We start from the raw sequence: 17718 nt of genomic DNA, 5'->3' as shown, positions 1-17718 counted from the left end.
GGGCCTGGTGGGCTGCAGACCATGGGGTTGCGAAGAGTCGGACACGACTGAGCGACTTCACTTTCACTTTTCCCTTTTATGCATTGGAGAAGGAAATGGCAACCCACTCCAGTGTTCTTTCCTGGAGAATCCCAGGGACGGGGGAGCCTGGTGGGCCGCCGTCTTTGGGGTCGCACAGAGTCGGACATGACTGAAGCAACTTAGCAGCAGCATTAATATATCTATATATCTGTGTGTGTGTGTGTGTGTGTGTGTGTGTGTTATTGGTTCAGTAATGGAATGGATCAAATGTTGTGAGCTTAAATAATTTTGAATTCTGACCCAACACCTTTATGGACATAGGAGGGTATCTAAGTGTGGACCGAAGATGAAAACTGTGGAGCCTCTTTCCCCATCCTGCTTTCATTTGGGCCTCCCTAAACTCTTATTCTTTTCCTGGTGACCATTCCTAATTCCTTGGAATAGGAATTATACCTGGAATAATTCTGTTCTTTTTCAAATATTGCATGTCTAAGTCTTATTAGCAAGGATTCTGCAACCAGTTTTAGAGTCGGACTTAAATACACAGAGACAATCCTTCTGTATGGGGCAGTTTCTTGCCAAAGTATGCCTAGTGTAGTTTGCCTTTTCTGGCTATGAGTCCACATGTGCTTGTTGTTGTCATTGTTTTTCGGGTTTCTTTGGCTGTCCAGAATGTGGGATCTTAATCCCTTGACCAGGGATTGAACCCGTGCCCCCTGCAGTGGAAGCGTGGAGCTCAAACCACTGGACCACTGGGGAATTCCCCACCTATGCTTTTTTTTTTTCAATTTATGTTCCAAATGTGATGGGTCTCTTTTATTTTACTGTGATGCAAAACCAAAGATCCTACTGCTGTACAGAGGCCAATATGTTACAAGGTCATGAAAAAGTGGTGTGGGACATGCAGGACATGACGGACAACTGGAGAGTCGGGTCATCTCCTCTGTAACATGACACTACACCGTCGCTGAGGAGCACATTGATAATAACACTGCGGAGCTGAACTGAAACGTGGCACGAATGTGACAGCTTCCGGGCATGCCTTCAAGCACTCCCTTAAGATGGACTCGGTACCTAAGCTTCAGTGTGGAGAGGAGTACAATTCTTTGGAAGAATAAAAAGTTCACACTTTTGAATTTCACAGAAGAATTTTAAGGCCAAAACATAGAGGGTTCGTTTCTCTTCACCTCCAGGGACAAAGCTGATGCTTTATTCAAAGCCACATTAAACTTCTAGTTTAAATCCCAGCCCGAACTTGTGCCCTCTTGCATTGCATTTCTTTCCATCGATTAGAGTTGACAGGGTCAGTTTCACTCCTGGTCAAATGGTCTGAGTGTAACCCAGTCCAATCAGGCTGGCATTGTTTACTTTAACACAGAGAGAAGTTCTACAGTCCAGCTTGTACTTAGCAGCAATGCCGAACTGGGTGTTGTTACTGCTGGCTGTCCACGCGAGGTTTATTGACATTTCAATCTTCTCATTCACCTTCTGGTAGATTGACCCGCCAAACTCAGTGCCATCATTCATATGAGTGTGCAGCTGGAAGTCTTCGGCCTTGTAACCCAGGGTGAAATTATTCTGTGACAGTTTGCATTTGTCTGTGTCAAAACTCATCTGATAGCCAGCAAGCCAACCTTCAAAGGCCAACACAGCCCAGCCATAGATGGTTGGTCCAGAAAAATCTATATCAACATTACTGCCAAGACTGAAACAATCCGGTTTATATGAGGCCTTCAATTTCCCACCCTTCTTTCCTGTGTTCGGTACAAATATGGTATCAAGAGTCAGTTTCAACCCTTCAGCCAACTTATTCTCCCAAGAGATTTCTGTCCCAAGAGTATTGTCTGTGTTCCACTTCTGGATGAAGGTCAGTCCATAGTTACAGATTTGTATTTGGTCTCTAGGTTGCCTGATGCTTTCCCTGTATCAGTGTAAGCGTGACCAGAAGTAAAGAATTCCACTCCACTACATGCTTTGGTTCTCAGGTCTATTTTGACCATGCCAAATCCATATGCTTTGTTGAAGACATCTTTGGCAGCCTTTCCTAGGTCACAGTAAGTCGGTGTGTTACACATATCACCAACTGAAGGGCCTGTCCACTCCGCCAGGACACCACTGAAGCCCCACCTATGCTTTGGAGAGGAAAAGTGATTTACGTCTTTGACAGGTAACTGGCATTAGAACCTACTCTTGAAAGTATTTGTTTATCTTTTTGATTATTTTATTCAGAACAAATAATAATATGATTCAGGTCATGAAGGTATAACTCCGTGTTCCTGCCCCAAGAAAGAGCCAGTTTTCCCCATCTTCAGGCAGATATATGAATATCAGATTCAATGATATGATATTGACTTCTAGGAGTATCATATAAAATTATGTATAAATATATAATTATGTCTATACTTACACAGATAAACATAATATATATGTATATATACATGCATACACTGTAATTTTTTATTTAATAGTTCTCATCCCATTTGCTACATCTAACATTTTATTTTTCCTATAATTGCTTTATTTTCCATGGTTCTTGATGGGGCAATTTTTTTTCCTTCTATTCTCTCTCTGCCACCAAATTTATCTTTAGCTTCACCTCTACGTCTCTAAATGTATAATCAGCCAGGAACTCATGTAACTATATAACTTGGTATATTTATATAAATGTGCTTCACACTATATACCACTTTGTAACTTGGCTTTTTTCATGTTATAAGGTGTCCTGGAAATTTTTTGTGTCGGCATTTAGTATATTTACCTTATTTAATAGCAATTCTGTACTTTTTGACTGAGAAACTGATGAGACTATACAGAGATGAGCAGCCGTGTTTCAATCTTGCAGTAAAGCTGATGTCCAAGTGGGTATTGGTGCTCAGGTTGAACAAAAATCAGATTGTTAATGGGACCTGGGCTTGGCTGTCAGGGGAATTTTGCTCCTCAGAGCACTTAGCGCTTAGACAGTGAGCAAGCCAGAGGGCACGGGAACCTGTCACACTGACGCACTGGTAGCAGGATCTCAGGGAGGCCATTCCCAATCTTTCTATCTGCAAGGAATGCTTGAAATATTTTTCAAGGGAAGAGCTTAAGTAATTCCGGCATAAACACTGTTACAGCAGAAGTGATGGTTCACTACTATGATAGTAAGTTATAGATATAATTATCCAATATTAATAGTCATGTTCTTTTGAGTAGAGAATGATGCTTCTTGTGGATCTGTTTACTATAGCCAATTTATTACCCTACTCTTTTTGTGTGATTTCCCCTCCCCAGAAAGGATATTTACTCTGTTACAAGTCAGTAGTGCACACATTTTCATTGGGAAAGACCCTGCTGCTGGGAAAGATTGAGGGCAAGAGAAGAAGGAGGTGACAGAGGATGAGATGGTTGGATGGCATCATCGAGACAATGGACATGAGTTTGAGCAAGCTGCAGGAAATGGTGAAGGATAGGGAAGCCTGGCGGGCTGCAGCCCATGGGGTCACAAAGAGACAGACGTGACTTAGCAACTGAACAGGTACACACAAGGAGACTTTGGTTTTCCCGTTAAAAAAAAAAAAATCCTACTTGATTAAAAAAAAAATCTTAGCCTGTCACGGTCTTCATAGACTGGGACCTGGGGACTGGAGTCGATGAGAAGAAGGACACAGGGGACCCAAGTCTTGAGTGAAACAAGGGTACTTTATCTGCAGAAACGCATGCTTATATATCTTCAATAAAATGATTACTCAGCCATTGAAAAGAATGAAATTCCACCAGTTGCAACAAAATGGATAGTCCTTTAAGTAAAAGGTCACTGAAGAGAGTCACTGAAGGGAATCCAAGCAGGTGCTCTTTCCCATGATCTCAGTCCTGAGAACTGCGTGCAGCTCTGCTCGTTCCTGCTTTCCAGGAACTGATAAGAAAAAGAGAGTCCTTGAGAAATGGCACACAAAGGAAGAAAACATATGGATCCCTTAAAGTTGAACGTCCCCTGACATTAGCCAAGTAGGTCTAAAAGTTTTATCATACAGTCATACTGTAAGAAATACTAATGAGATATGGTACATGGTATTTAATATATGCAAGAGTAATTATCTATATTTAAAGCCAGAAAGGTTGGGTTTTTTTTGGGCCAATTTGTCTTGAATAGAATCAGGTAGCTAAAGATTAAGTAACCTTACTTGAAATTAATCTCTTTCTTTCCTTCTCATAAATTTTAAAAACTCTTAAGGCAAGCACAATACATTTCTGTTAATACCTGACTTAAACCAAAGTAGGGATTCAAATTTTGAAAGGTCAATTTGATAGATTTAACTTAAACAAGGGTAGTAAAATTATTTCAATTAATATTATCTATAATATAAAAACATTTTACAATTTTAAATAGTAAAACAATTAATCACAAGCCAAAGCAATATGAATAAAAATAGCCTAAGACACTATTTTATTAAGACTGAAAAATGTTCTCACTAACTGACATGATCAGGCTCAAATAAAAGTTTAGCAATTACGAAGTTACGCACACACATAAATTTCTTGATCTCTTTTGTACACCTATATGTGCATATAATGGAGAAGGAAATGCAACTCACTCTAGTATTCTTGCCTGGAGAATCCTGTGGACAGAGGAGCTTGCTTGGCTGCTGTCCATAGGGTCACACAGAGTTGGGCACGACTGAAGCGACTTAACATGCATGCATTGGAGAAGGAAATGGCAACCCACTCCAGTATTCTTGCCTGGAGAATCCCAGGGACAGTGGAGCATGGTGGGCTGCCGTCTATGGGGTCGCACAGAGTTGGACACGACTGTAGTGACTTAGCAGCAGCAGCAGCAGCATGTGCATTTAAATATTATTTTTGAAGCTAAAAAGAAAGAATACAGTCTATGTTTTTCATTTAAAACCTGTGCTTGCTTTTTCACTGCACAAATACTCAATTCTGGGTCAAACTTGTGATAAGTGTACAGGGATTTCATTTTCACCTGAAATGAGACGTTATCTGTCCTTGTTCTTGATGCTCATTAAACAGGAGAAAGCTTGCTTGCACATTAAGAAGTTGAAAATTCAGCAGACTGTTCGTTGCTTTTCAATGAGTGGTAGGATACTCTTCTCTTACATAAATCCAGAACTTTCTAGGGCAGACTAGTGAATCTCATGTGATTTACTTCATTCAGTTCACAAAGTTCTTCCTCTTTCCTCAAAGTCAAGTTCTCAAGATATGCAGAAAATCCAGATTCAGACACACGATCCTTCACCCAGCTATATGCTTATTTGGAAAGGAAAGAAATACTGCAAATTTTGTACTTGTCAAGACTGTTCTTCCTGGATATTTTCAGTAAGATCTGAGACTTGTTTGGGCTTCCCTGATGGCTCAGATGGTAAAGAATCTGCCTGGAATGCAGGAGACCCAGATTCGATCCCTGGGTTGGGAAGATCCCCTGGAGAAGAGAATGGCTACCCACTCCTGTATTCTTGCCTGGAGAATTCCATGGACAGAAGAGCCTGGCGGGCTACAGTCCATGGGGTTGCAAAGAGTCGGACACAACTGAGTGACTAACACACTTAAGACTTGTTAGATGGTGAGCAATTTAACCACAAGTTCAAATTTAACCATTGTCCAAAAATGATGTCTGGTCTTTGCACCCAGCTTCTGGGAGGTAATTTCTAAGCCCTGGAATGTTATGCCCGATGGAGTGTCTTTGTTTGCATGAGAGCCTTGGGCCAGTGGAATGATAACATTGTGACCTTCTAAGGGGGCTGGAAACTGAGATCAGATATGTTTCACTCAACCATGCCTACACTATGGGGTCCCAGTGAAGACTCTCCATGGTGCTGCTGCTGCTGCTGCTAAGTTGCTACAGTCATGTCCGACTCGGTGTGACCCCATAGACAGCAGCCCACCAGGCTCCCCCGTCCCTGGGGTTCTCCAGGCAAGAACACTGGAGTGGGTTGCCATTTCCTTCTCCAATGCATGAAAGTAAAAAGTGAAAGTGAAGTCGCTCAGTAGTGTCTGCTTAGCGACCCCATGGACTGCAGCCTACCAGGCTCCTCCATCCATGGGATTTTCCAGGCAAGAGTACTGGAGTGGGTTACGAAGACTCCATACCAAGGCTTATTTGAGATTCCCTGGTTGGCAATATTCTGCATGTACTGTCATCCATCCATGCCAGGGAAGTGATGCTGTCTTCCTTCCATGGGGAGAAGAAACCCCATGTGGCACTTTTCCTGCACTCTGCCCTATGTGTCTCTCCCCTTGGCTGATCTTAATCTGTGTCCCCTTCCTGTAATAAACTGTGAGTATAACAGCTTCTAGCGAGCCCTTTGAATTCTTCTAGGAGAAGGCAATGGCACCCCACTCCAGTACTCTTGCCTGGAAAATCCCATGGATGGAGGAGCCTGGTAGGCTGCAGTCCATGGGGTCGCGAAGAGTCAGACACGACTGAGTGACTTCACTTTCACTTTTCACTTTTCACTTTCCTGCATTGGAGAAGGAAATGGCAACCCACTCCAGTGTTCTTGCCTGGAGAATCCCAGGGATGGGGGAGCCTGGTGGCTGCCGTCTATGGGGTCACACAGAGTCGGACACTACTGAAGTGACTTAGCAGCAGTAGCAGCAGCAGTGAAGTATTGAAATTTGAGGCTCTCCAAAATTGCAGTTGGTGTCAGGAGTGAGGGTGGTTTTATGAGCTATTCCCCCAGCTTCACAGTTGGCTAATTTTGCAGCTGAAATCTGGATTGGGATTTGCTAGATCAACCCTGACTTACTGAAACACATGGTTTGGGAAGAAAAAGGCTGAGAGGGCAGGGATTGACAAACCTTCAATTCCTGGATGGCTACCAAGTTATCCACGGTGTGGAACTAAGTCAGCACTGTGATCAGTCAGTAGAGGTAAAAGTTATTATTGGAATTTGGAAATGGTAGACTCAGATGCTGAGGAGTTGGCTCATTGGATACATAAGGAAATGGAAAATAACAAGAAGCAAGCTACATATACAATTCGTGGTTATTATTATCTGTAATGGAGAAGACTCTTGAGAGTCCCTTGGACTTCAAGGAGATCCAACCAGTCCATCCTAAAGGAGATCAGTCCTGGGTGTTCACTGGAAGGACTAACGCCGAAGCCGAGACTCCAATACTTTGGCCACCTGATGTGAAGAACTGACTCATTTGAAAAGACCCTGATGCTGGGAAAGATTGAGGGCAGGAAGAGAAGGGGACGACAGAGGATAGCATCACCTACTCAATGGACATGGGTTTGGGTGGACTCCGGGAGTTGGTGATGGACAGGGAGGCCTGGTGTGCTGTGGTTCATGGGGTCGCAAAGAGTTGGACACAACTGAGCGACTGAACTGACCTAACTGACTAATTATCTGTAATAGCTAAACTGGAAGTAGAAGAGTGACAGAGTAGAATCTGATGATGAACCAAGTTCAGATTCAGCCAGTCTGAGATGTGGTCGCTAGCCTTAGGGCCACCTCTGAAGGGAAAATTTTTGCTGGGACAGCAGACAGCATGTCTACAACCTTTGGTCACTAAGAAGTTTGTCCAGGTTGGAAGACAGCAAGACCAAGAATCTACTGAAACCAGAGCGTAGAGTGTGAAGTAGTTATCTCCCACATGCTGCAACTAGAGAAAGCTTGAGCACAGCAACAAAAACTCAGTGCAGTCAAAAATGAAACAAGTAAATAAATAACTAAAAATTTAAAATAAAAGATTGTGAGAGTCACTGATTTAGGGGCAACATCTTGGCTTAGAATATTGCAAAATGGAAGAATACATTTTTGTTGATGTAGTACCCATAGCTCACTACTAAACAAATACAGATATCTATGTATGACCCAGACACACGGGAGATTATTCCTAAACCAATGGACTGGATAAAAAGCTATGATAACACTTGTTTACTCTGAAGAAGGGGGATTATTCTTCCTATAAATGCTTAGGGGGGCTCCTCCTATGAAGGGCCTGATATACTTTGTATGCAAACCCTGGTGGATTAGTTTTCTGATGATCATGGTATTTACCTCAGTTAACAAGATACTGTACCAATTTGGACCACTGAGTCACATTTCTTCAGCTCAAGGAACACACTCATCCTCAGAGTAGTAGTTTGATAGAGAATGTACTCAGTCACTCAGTTGTGTCTGACTCTTTGTGACCCCATGGATCATAGCCCACCAGGTTTCTCTGTCCATAGGATTTTTCAGGCAACAGTACTGGAGTGGGTTGCCATTTCCTCTTCCAGGGCATCTTCCCAACCCAGGAATCAAACCCTCATCTCCTGCATCTCCTGCATTGGCAGGCAGATTCTTTACCACTGAGCCACCTGGGAAGCCCTTGATAGAGAATTGGAACAGGCACCTGAACACTGATTGCCTAAAATAAGCAGGAGATAGAGGCAAGAAAAGCTGGTTTATGTCATCATAAGTGCGTACTCAGACTAACAGGGTGGATTCGGAGGACACCCACTAGAGACTTTCCTATAGAATGCTTCCTATGGGAGGAGAATAGTATGATCCAGTGACTTTTTCCCGTATCACCTCAACTTTTTTCTCTTTTCTACACGTCGACTTTCTTTTTTCCTACCCCATGTAATGATCCCAGTAAGCTGGGACTTTCATACTTACCTACTCTCTTCCTCACTCTCAAGTCCAAACAGGAGCAGAAATACTTTAAGATCTCCTTTTACAACGTGATTTTTTCAAAGATTTCATTTCCTTTAAATCTTGTCAATTGAAGCCAAAATATTTTTCCCCAGCCATTCATTGGCTTGTTCAACTGGCTCGGGTGATAAAAAGGGTCTGCTAGGTAGATGTGTTTCTGCAGTCATTATTATCTTTAAAGTGAAGTGAAGTGAAGTCGCTCAGTTGTGTCCAACTCTTTGAGATCCCATGGATTGTAGTCTACCAGGCTTCTCTGTCCATGGGATTTTCCAGGCAAGAGTACTGGAGTGGGTTGTCATTTCCTTCTCCATATTATCTTTTAAGCACTCAGCAAAATCTGGCCCAGGACTTTCTGGAACATACTCCAGACATTCACCTTTGAGCTTAAACACCCTGGCCATCCACTCCAGTATCCTTGCCTGGAAAATCCCATGGACAAAGGAGCCAGGCAGGCTGTAGTTCTTGGGGTCGCAAAGGGTCCGACACCCCTGAGCGACTGAGCACGCACAGCACCCTGTTAGAAGTCTACCTCTGCTGAGCCCAGAGGCTTCACTATGTAACAGAGATTTTTATATGTTCTTTGTTCAGGTTTAACTCCAGCTTCAAAGACACTCTTGAGTGACCAGGTCTTTGTTTATAAAGTTGTGAAAGTGTTAGTCTCTCAGTTGTGTCCAACTCTGTGATCTCATGGACTGTAATCTACCAGGCTCCTCTGTCCACAGAATTCTCCAGGCAAGAATACAGGAGTGGGTAGCCATTCTCTTCTCCAGGGGATCTTCCTGACCCAGGGATTGAACCTGGGTCTCCTGCATTGCAGGCAGATTCTTTACCATTTTTAAAAAAATTTTATTTATGTTATTTTTGGCTGCATCAGGTCTTAGTAGTGGCGTGCAGGCTCAATAGTTGTGGCGGGCCAGCTTGGTTGCTCTGCAACTTGTGGGATCTTACTACCTGACCGAGGATTGAACCTCTATCCCCTGAGTTGGAAGGCGGATCCCTAATCACTGGACTGCCAGGGAAGTCCCAAGTTGACCATTTTTGTACCACCATTCAGAACTTTTTCATTTGATCTCCTAGACTTTCTGACACCGTCACCTTTCTGGGAAGAAAGCAGTGTGTTGTGATTATGTCAGGACTCTCTCATCTTACACAAGGGGCAAAGCGTTTTATAAAAGCCAACTGTCCACAGGGCATCATCAGTACCAGTGCCAATATCCTCCGAGATACACCTTTCATTTCCAGATACTGAGCAAAATAGGAAATTTATCTTGGCTTTTGATTGTCTCAGGTACCACTTTGCAGTAGAAAAATTTTCTTGAATTTTACTGTTATTTACCCATTAATGAATGTTGTAGCATGTCATTCATTGGTGAAAGCTGTCAACTTACCAACCTGGATACAGAAGAGGTTGTTTTCAGTTTATTACATAAAAACCTTTTTAGGATCATATGAGAAGTCATAAATACATCAATGTATCCTGCTACGGACAGTTTTCAGTGTCTTGTGGCGAGTCTGTCCACGTATTTTACTCACTATAATTTTACACGCTGTAATTGGGAGGTTTCCATGTCTCTGGAACTTGTCCTTTTCAGGCAGCAAGTTTCCTACTCCATCACTTGCTTCCTGAGCTTTTTCACTGACTTTTTTTTTTTTTTTGTAAATGAAAGATTTTCTCTGTTTGCTTTGAGCTTCCAGTAGCCATTAGAAATATTCAGCCCTTTTCTGGGTCAAATGGCTGTAATTTATTGTTAAGTGGCTTTTCCATTTTGCTGGAGCTGTTGCTGCATTTGTAAGTTTTTCGCCTCAAACGAAGCACAGTGCACTAGGATGACTTGGATTATCAACATGTGTAAAATCCGTTGTGGGGTAGTTTTCATCATAAAGAGGAGTTTTGTTTTGTTTTTTTCCTTAGGCCGTTTTTTTTTTTTTGCAATGGTGCAGTGGAATGACTCAGAAGATTGTAATTCTTCATCATTTATCAGAATTGCCCGTAGGGCTCAGCCTAGAACTCTCCTCTTCCATCTCACACCTTCAAAAATTGCCAGTAACATACAAATGCTAGTAAAGTATAAAACAGAATGAGACAATTGCAAGAGACAGAAAAATCCACAATACAATTCAGTTCTTTTTTTTTTTTTTTAATGTTTATTTGGCAGCGCTGATTTTTAGATGTGGAATGCGGGATCTAGTTCCTTCACCAGTGATTGAACCCAGACCCCCTGCATTGGGAGTGTGAAGTTTTAGCCAATGGACCACCAGAGAAGCCCCCTCAACCCCAGTTTTCTTTAATATATATAGGTACAATTCACTTCCAGGCTACATAATCCAAGTTTTGTGACATTTGTAACAGCAAACCTCTTGTAGGGCAGCTGGGGACATGAAAATTTCCTTCTGATTTTTTGTAAACCTTGTAGAGCTCCCTCACCCCTGCCAGATATTCAGCGGTGTGTCAGGGAAGGTTGGACAGGTAAATCCAGAGGGCGAGGCTGACATCATCGGTTTGTGCGATACACAGTGCTAACCACCTGTCAATGTCCTTCTCTATCACAAATCCAAAACTGAGATGCGTTCAACTAAATGACCACAGTTCTACCCTCGCTGCCATAGGAGGCTTCAAAAGCACTCTAAATTGCTAATGGAGCTGCTCTGTCACTGGCCATCACTGGCCAGTTTCAACATCACCCAATTTGCAAAGTTTAAGACATGTTTATGATTATTTTTCAGTCTTCATCTCTCTTGGACACTTGATGGAGAAACTCAAACTGAGAGGTTTATAAGTACGCTCAATTTTGCCAGCTTAATAAACAATGACACCCTATTTTGAAATGTCTCCAAAGACCCAGATAATGATCAATTTTAACTGAAATTATGAATTTCAGTTAGCTGGGAAGTCCCTTCCCTGATGTGACCAGGAAGAACTAGGTGTGTTTTGTCAGATCTCATGACCAGTCTGGGCTGCTCACTGGTGTAGCTAAGAGCTCCCAGTAAGCGAAAGGACCCAGCAGGCTGTGCTGGGTGCTTCCCCCTTGGAATGGACCTCAGCTGGCCTACTATTTCTACTGCCACCAACACCCCTGCCACCTCTTTGTTTAACTTCCTTGTTCTGCCTTAAAGTGGCAACTGTCTCAATTATTCCCCTTCTCCCTTTTTACCTCAGACACTTCAATCAGCCCTCTCAGAAAAGCACTTAAACTTTCAAGTGACAAAATAAAATTTAAAATATCTGTTCCCAGAAGCCATAAAGGAACAGATTGAAAAATCTGTGTAAAAATTTGAACTTCTGTTTGGCAAAAGACAAGACAGACTGTGAAAGTGTAATTGCAGAACATATGATAAAATGGCTAATTGCCTTAATTTGCAAAATAACCCTCATGCAAATGAGTGAGAGAAAGTAAAACAACTCAGAAGAATATAGGCAAGTTATAAGAACAGACAGTTCACAGGAAAAGTATAAATGGTTTATAAAATTATGGAAACATATTCATCTCATTCATATTTAAAAACATGGAGATCAAAACATCAATAATCTTTCAACTTTTAGATTGGAGAAAAAGAAAAGCTTTATAATATCCAGAGCTAGCAAAATTATGGGGAAGTAAGTACTTTTAGATGTTTTTTGATGGGGCTTTATTTTGTTGCAACTTATGGGAAAGCAGTTTGGCAATATCTATCAAATATTTAATTGTATGTATATTTTGACTGTGTGGATTGAGAAATTTCACTACTTGGGGTTTACACTGTGAATATGCTTGCTAAAATTTCCCTGAAATTTATGCGCAAAATGTTTGCAAGATATTGTTTAATGGCAATTTGAAAAGTGAACTTGTTTAATAGCAAACAACTTAAAAAGCAAATGTAAATATCTGTTAGTAGGACACTTAAGTTGAAGGATATCAGTATAGTATCGCTGTTAATAAAGGAGATAGGTTTGTAGGTGCTTAAAAGGATGTTTCCAAAATAGATTCTGAAGCAAAGAGAAAAAGGTAGAGAATAATGTGATAGAAATTAAAAAAAAAATGTGCTAGTAAGTGATCCAGTATTTTTCTACAAAATGTGCAGTACACACATTCACATTAGCAGCAGATGCCATGAAAAGAAAAACTATGGAGGAAGAAAGATTTTATTTTTCATTTCAAACCTCCCTGTTCTCTTTGAGGTTTTCCCTTTGTTTTGAGGGAACTTTGTTGTTTTTTAAAAAAACTTTTTATTTTATGTTAGAGTACAGTTGATTGACAAGGTTGTGCTAGTTTGAGATGTACACCAAAGTGATTCAGTTATGCATATACATGTATCTATTCTTTCTCAAATTCTTTTCCCATTTAGCTTGTTACATAATACTATGCTATACAATAGGTCCTTGTTGGTTATCCACTTTATTTATTTTTATTATTAATTAATTATATTTTATTTTTAAAATATACATAATTTGTTTGTGCATGAGGGCTTTCTTTACTTGAGGTGCTCAGACTTCTCGTTGTGGTGGCTCCTCTTGTTGCAAATCACAGACTCTAGGGTGCTTGGGCTTCCGCAGTTGCAACTCATGGGCTCAGTAGTTGTGGCACATGGGCCATTTGTGATCCTCCTGGACCAGGGATTGAACACGTGTTTCCTGCATTGGAAGGTGGATTCTTAACTGCTGGACCACCAGGGAAGTCCCTTGGCTTTGATTTTGTAGGTCTTTTTTTCCTTCTCTTCCTCTTTTGTTCTCTTCTCTCGTGGTTTGATGACCATCTTTAATGTTGTGTTTGGGTTGCTTTCTCTTTTGTGTGTGTGTCTATTGTAGTTTTGGGGTTTGCTGTTCCCATGAGGTTTTGATATAGCAGTCTATATGTGTGCAAGGTTATTTTAAGTTGCTAGTCTCATCCGTGCCTAGTGGCAGTCCTTTAGCATTTGTTGAAAAGCTGGCCTGGTGGTGCTGAATTCTATTAGCTTTTGCTTGTCTGTAAAGCTTTCGATTTCTCAAAAAAATCTGAATGAGAGCCTTGCTGGGTAGAGTATTCTTGGTTGTAGGTTCTTCCCTTTTATCACTTTAAACATATCATGCCTCTCTATTCTGGCCTGCAGAGTTTCTACTGAGAAATCAGTTGATAACCTTATGGAAGTTTCTTTGAATGTTATTTGTCATTTTCCCCTTGTTGCTTTTAGTTTTTGTCAGTTGATTACTACATGTCTCAGTGTGCTCTTCCTTGGGTTTATCCTACCTGGGACTCTCTATGCTTTCTGGACTTGGGTGGCTGTTTCCTTTCCCATAATAGGGAAACTTTCAGCTATTATCTCTTCAAATAACTGCTCAGGTCCTTTCTCTCTCTCTCTTCTCCTCCTGGGACCCCTATAATGAGAATGTTGGTGAGTTTAATGTTGTCCCATAGCTCTTTGCCTCTTTCCCCTCACAGAAAACCATCCAGTTCAATGTATGTGCTTTCAGTTGTACGTGTTCTTGTAAGATGTTACTGTCTGTTGGGTATGGTATATTCATTTATATAAGTGGTATGGGCTCTAAGTCTCATTATTTCCTCCCTGTTTTTACTTGGCGTGATGCATATTGCTCTGGTATGTGTAACTGTTGCTTCTAACTGTAGTACAGTACTCCTTCTTATTTTCCAGTTGGGTCACCTCTAGCTCCTTGCCACCACAAACAGTGGAATAAACCTTCTTAGTGATGTCATCCTGTGAATTTAAGTGGAATTTTTTTTTTGAAACATATATCCAGAAGTGGGGCTTGCTGGTCACGAAATGCAATGACATATGACTAAGAACTGTCTGATTGTTCTCTAGCCTTTTTGCACCAGTTCACATGCCCACCAACAGTATAAGAGGTCCCACGATCCCACCATCCCTGCCAATACTTGGTATTCTCAGCTTTATATTTTTGCCAGCTTAGTAAAGTAATATCTTATTATTTTAAAACTTTGTATTATTCTGATAAGTAGTAAGTTTGAGCTTCTCTTCACATGCTTGCCAGCTTTTTTTATTTCTCCTTCCGTAAATCGTCTTTTCATTTCCTTTGCCCATTTATCTTTTGGGGTTCCTGTTTTTTAATTTTTTAAGAGTTCCTTGTATATGTTAGATATTCATTTTTAAAAAAATAAGTTTTAGATAGAACAAATAATGTTTAATTTGTCATCTGTTTGTCAACTTTGATCATGATGTGCTTCAGTGAACACAATTTCTTAATTTGATGCAATTAACTTAATTAGCTTTGGCCTTATGATTTCTTCTTGTACTTTTCTTTAGAAGTCCTTCCTTGCCTTGTATGTCAGAAAGACATTAATCCACAATATTTACCATTAGCTTATAACCTTTTGCCTTGAGGTCTTTAATTTTTTGGAGCTCTGTGTACATGTTAGAAAGTAAGGAATTCAGTTTTATTTTTCTCCCTGTAGTGAATCAGTCTTTCCAGCATCTTCTTTTAAACAACATGTCCTTCCTTTGTCATTAAATTGTGATGCAATATTTACTATATATCTAATTCTCATCTGTGGGTGTGAATTGTTTCTCAGTTCTTTGCTCCATTGTCCATTTTTTATTCTTATGCTCATATCATACAGTATTTAATTTTTTTATCATGAGATATAGCACAAAGAAAAATAAGGCATAAATCTACCACTTAATGATTTTAAATGAACACCCAGCTAATTACTACTCAGGTTAAGAAATGGACCACTGCCAATAACCCAGAAGCTGCTGTGTGTTGCTTGTCAGTCATAATGTCTTTCCACTATTCTTAAAGTAACTACCAATCCCAAAGTAACTACCATCCTAACACTTATGATAATCATTCCCCTTCTTTAAAAAATACTTTATTCCATCCCACTGGCTTTCAAAGTCAGATTCCCTGGGTTTGAATCTGACTGTATCTTTGCTGGATCTCCAGGTTGGGAAGCCTGACGTGGGGCTCAGAACCTTCACACCACTGGGAGAACTTTTTTGGTATTATTGTTCTCGTTTGTGGGTCACTTATCTGGTGGATATGGGATTTCATTTTGTTGTGATTGTGCCCGTCCTACCGTTTTGTTGCAGTTTCTCCTTTTTCTTTGAATGTGGGGTGTCTTTCTTTGGTGGGTTCCAGCATCCTCCTGTCGATGGTTGTTCAGCAGCGAGTTGTGATTACGGTGCTCTCGCAGGAGAAAACGAGCACCTGTCCTTCTACTCCAGCATCTTTGGTGCAGCCACTGTGGAGAACAGTATGGAGGCTTCTTAAAAAACTAGAAATAGAGCTACTGTATGAGCCTGCAATCCCATTCCCAAGCATATATCCAGAGAAAAACATAATCTGAAAGGATACATGCACCCAAATGTTCATCGCAATGTTCACTGCATTGTTTGTAATAGCCAAGACAGGGAAGCAACCTAAATGTTCATTGACAAGGAATGGATAAAGAAGATGTGCTACATACCTACAATGGAATATTATTCAGCCATTAAAAAGAATGAAATAATGCTATTTACAGCAATAAGGATGGACCTAGAGACTGTCATACTGAATGAAGTAAGTCAAAGGAGAAATATCGTTATGACATCCCTTATACATGGAATCTGCAAAGAAATGATACAAATGATCTTACTTAAAAGCAGAAAGATACTCATAGCCTCAGAGAACAAATTCATGGTTGCTGGGAGGAAGGATGGGAGGAAGGGATAGTTGAGGAATTAGTGATGAACATGTACACAACTGCTATATTTAAAATGGATAACCAATAAGGACCTACTGTATAGCATATGAAACTCTTCTCAATGTTATGTGGTAACCTAAATGGGAGAGGAGTATGGGGGAGAATGGATATATGTATTATGTATGGCTGAGTCCCTTTGCTGTTCACCTGAAACTATCACAACATTGTTAAGCAACTATACCTTAATACAAAATAAAAAGTCAAAAAATACTTTATTCAGCAAACACGGCACTGCGCGCTGTGCGGAGCGTGCAGGCCGCGGTCGGCAGCCTGTGCGCCATCTCCGCACCCAGCGCGCCCTGCTCGCCACGGCCCTGGGGACTGCGAGCAGATGCCGTCGGGCGCTGTGCACCGGCCCCACTCTACTGTCAGTGTGGAAATTCACAGAAAAACACGAATGGGTAACAACAGAAAATGGTGTAGGAACAGTGGGAATCAGCAATTTTGCACGGGAAGTTTTGGGAGATGTTGTTTACTGTAGTCTGCCTGAAGTTGGGACAAAGTTGAACAAACAAGAGGAATTTGGTGCTTTGGAAAGTGTGAAAGCTGCTAGTGAACTCTATTCTCCTCTATCAGGAGAAGTAACTGAAATTAATAAAGCTCTAGCAGAAAATCCAGGACTTGTCAACAAGTCTTGTTATGAAGATGTTTGGCTGATCAAGATGACATTCAGTAACCCTTCAGAACTAGATGAACTAATGAGTGAAGAAGCATATGAGAAATACATAAAATCTATTGAGGAGTGAAAATGGAACCCCTAAATAAACTACTTTGAAACAACTTAAAAAAATACTTTATTCAGCATGTATCTATAAACCCTATACTTAAGTTTTGCCTGTTTCTGAATTTACATTAATAGGATAGTACAGTATACATTATTTGATGTCTGGTTTATTTCATTCAGCACTACTTGTGAGAGTCATCCATGCTGTGTATGGCAGTAATTTATTGCTTTTAGTTTCTACATAGCTTTTTGTAGTAGTTTAAAGGAATACCCACAATTTTTCGCTACTCCCTGTACCCATGCCTTTTGCAATGTGAGTTTAAACCTCCTTTCATGAAAAGGTGAAGTCTATTTTCCCTTCCCTTGAATCTGGGTTGGCATTGTGACTTATTTTGGCCAATAGAATGAGTGAAAGTGTTACTGGCTCATACTGCCCACTGCTCCACAGGCCAATCAGTCAAGAGATGAGGTGTTGGGGCAAAGAATAGTAACTTTCTTTGGAAAGCCAGAGACTGAGAAGATGATGGACTAGTGTCCTAAAGAACCATGTTGCCCAGGTTCTCTTTTATAGAACAAAGAAGGGCGGTGAAGAGGTAAAGAAAAAAGGGGATGGGTTGTTGCAAACATTTCCAGACGGGATGTGTTAATTTTCTCTTTC

The 17718-nt window shown here is 40.8% G+C and overlaps 2 pseudogenes; one reads left to right on the top strand and one right to left on the bottom strand.

Annotated features, from left to right (window-relative positions):
- Nucleotides 1–1245: 1245 nt before the first annotated feature.
- LOC102394916 lies at nt 1246–2111 on the bottom strand (annotated as a pseudogene).
- Nucleotides 2112–3142: 1031 nt separating this feature from the next.
- On the top strand, nt 3143–17114 carry LOC102394589 (annotated as a pseudogene).
- The last annotated feature ends 604 nt before the right edge of the window (nt 17115–17718 follow it).

The sequence above is a fragment of the Bubalus bubalis genome, chromosome 11 (genome assembly GCF_019923935.1).
Source record: "Bubalus bubalis isolate 160015118507 breed Murrah chromosome 11, NDDB_SH_1, whole genome shotgun sequence".
Lineage (NCBI taxonomy): Eukaryota > Metazoa > Chordata > Mammalia > Artiodactyla > Bovidae > Bubalus > Bubalus bubalis.
The sequence above is the reverse complement of the archived record's forward strand: the minus strand, read 5'-3'. Positions and strand labels throughout refer to the sequence as shown.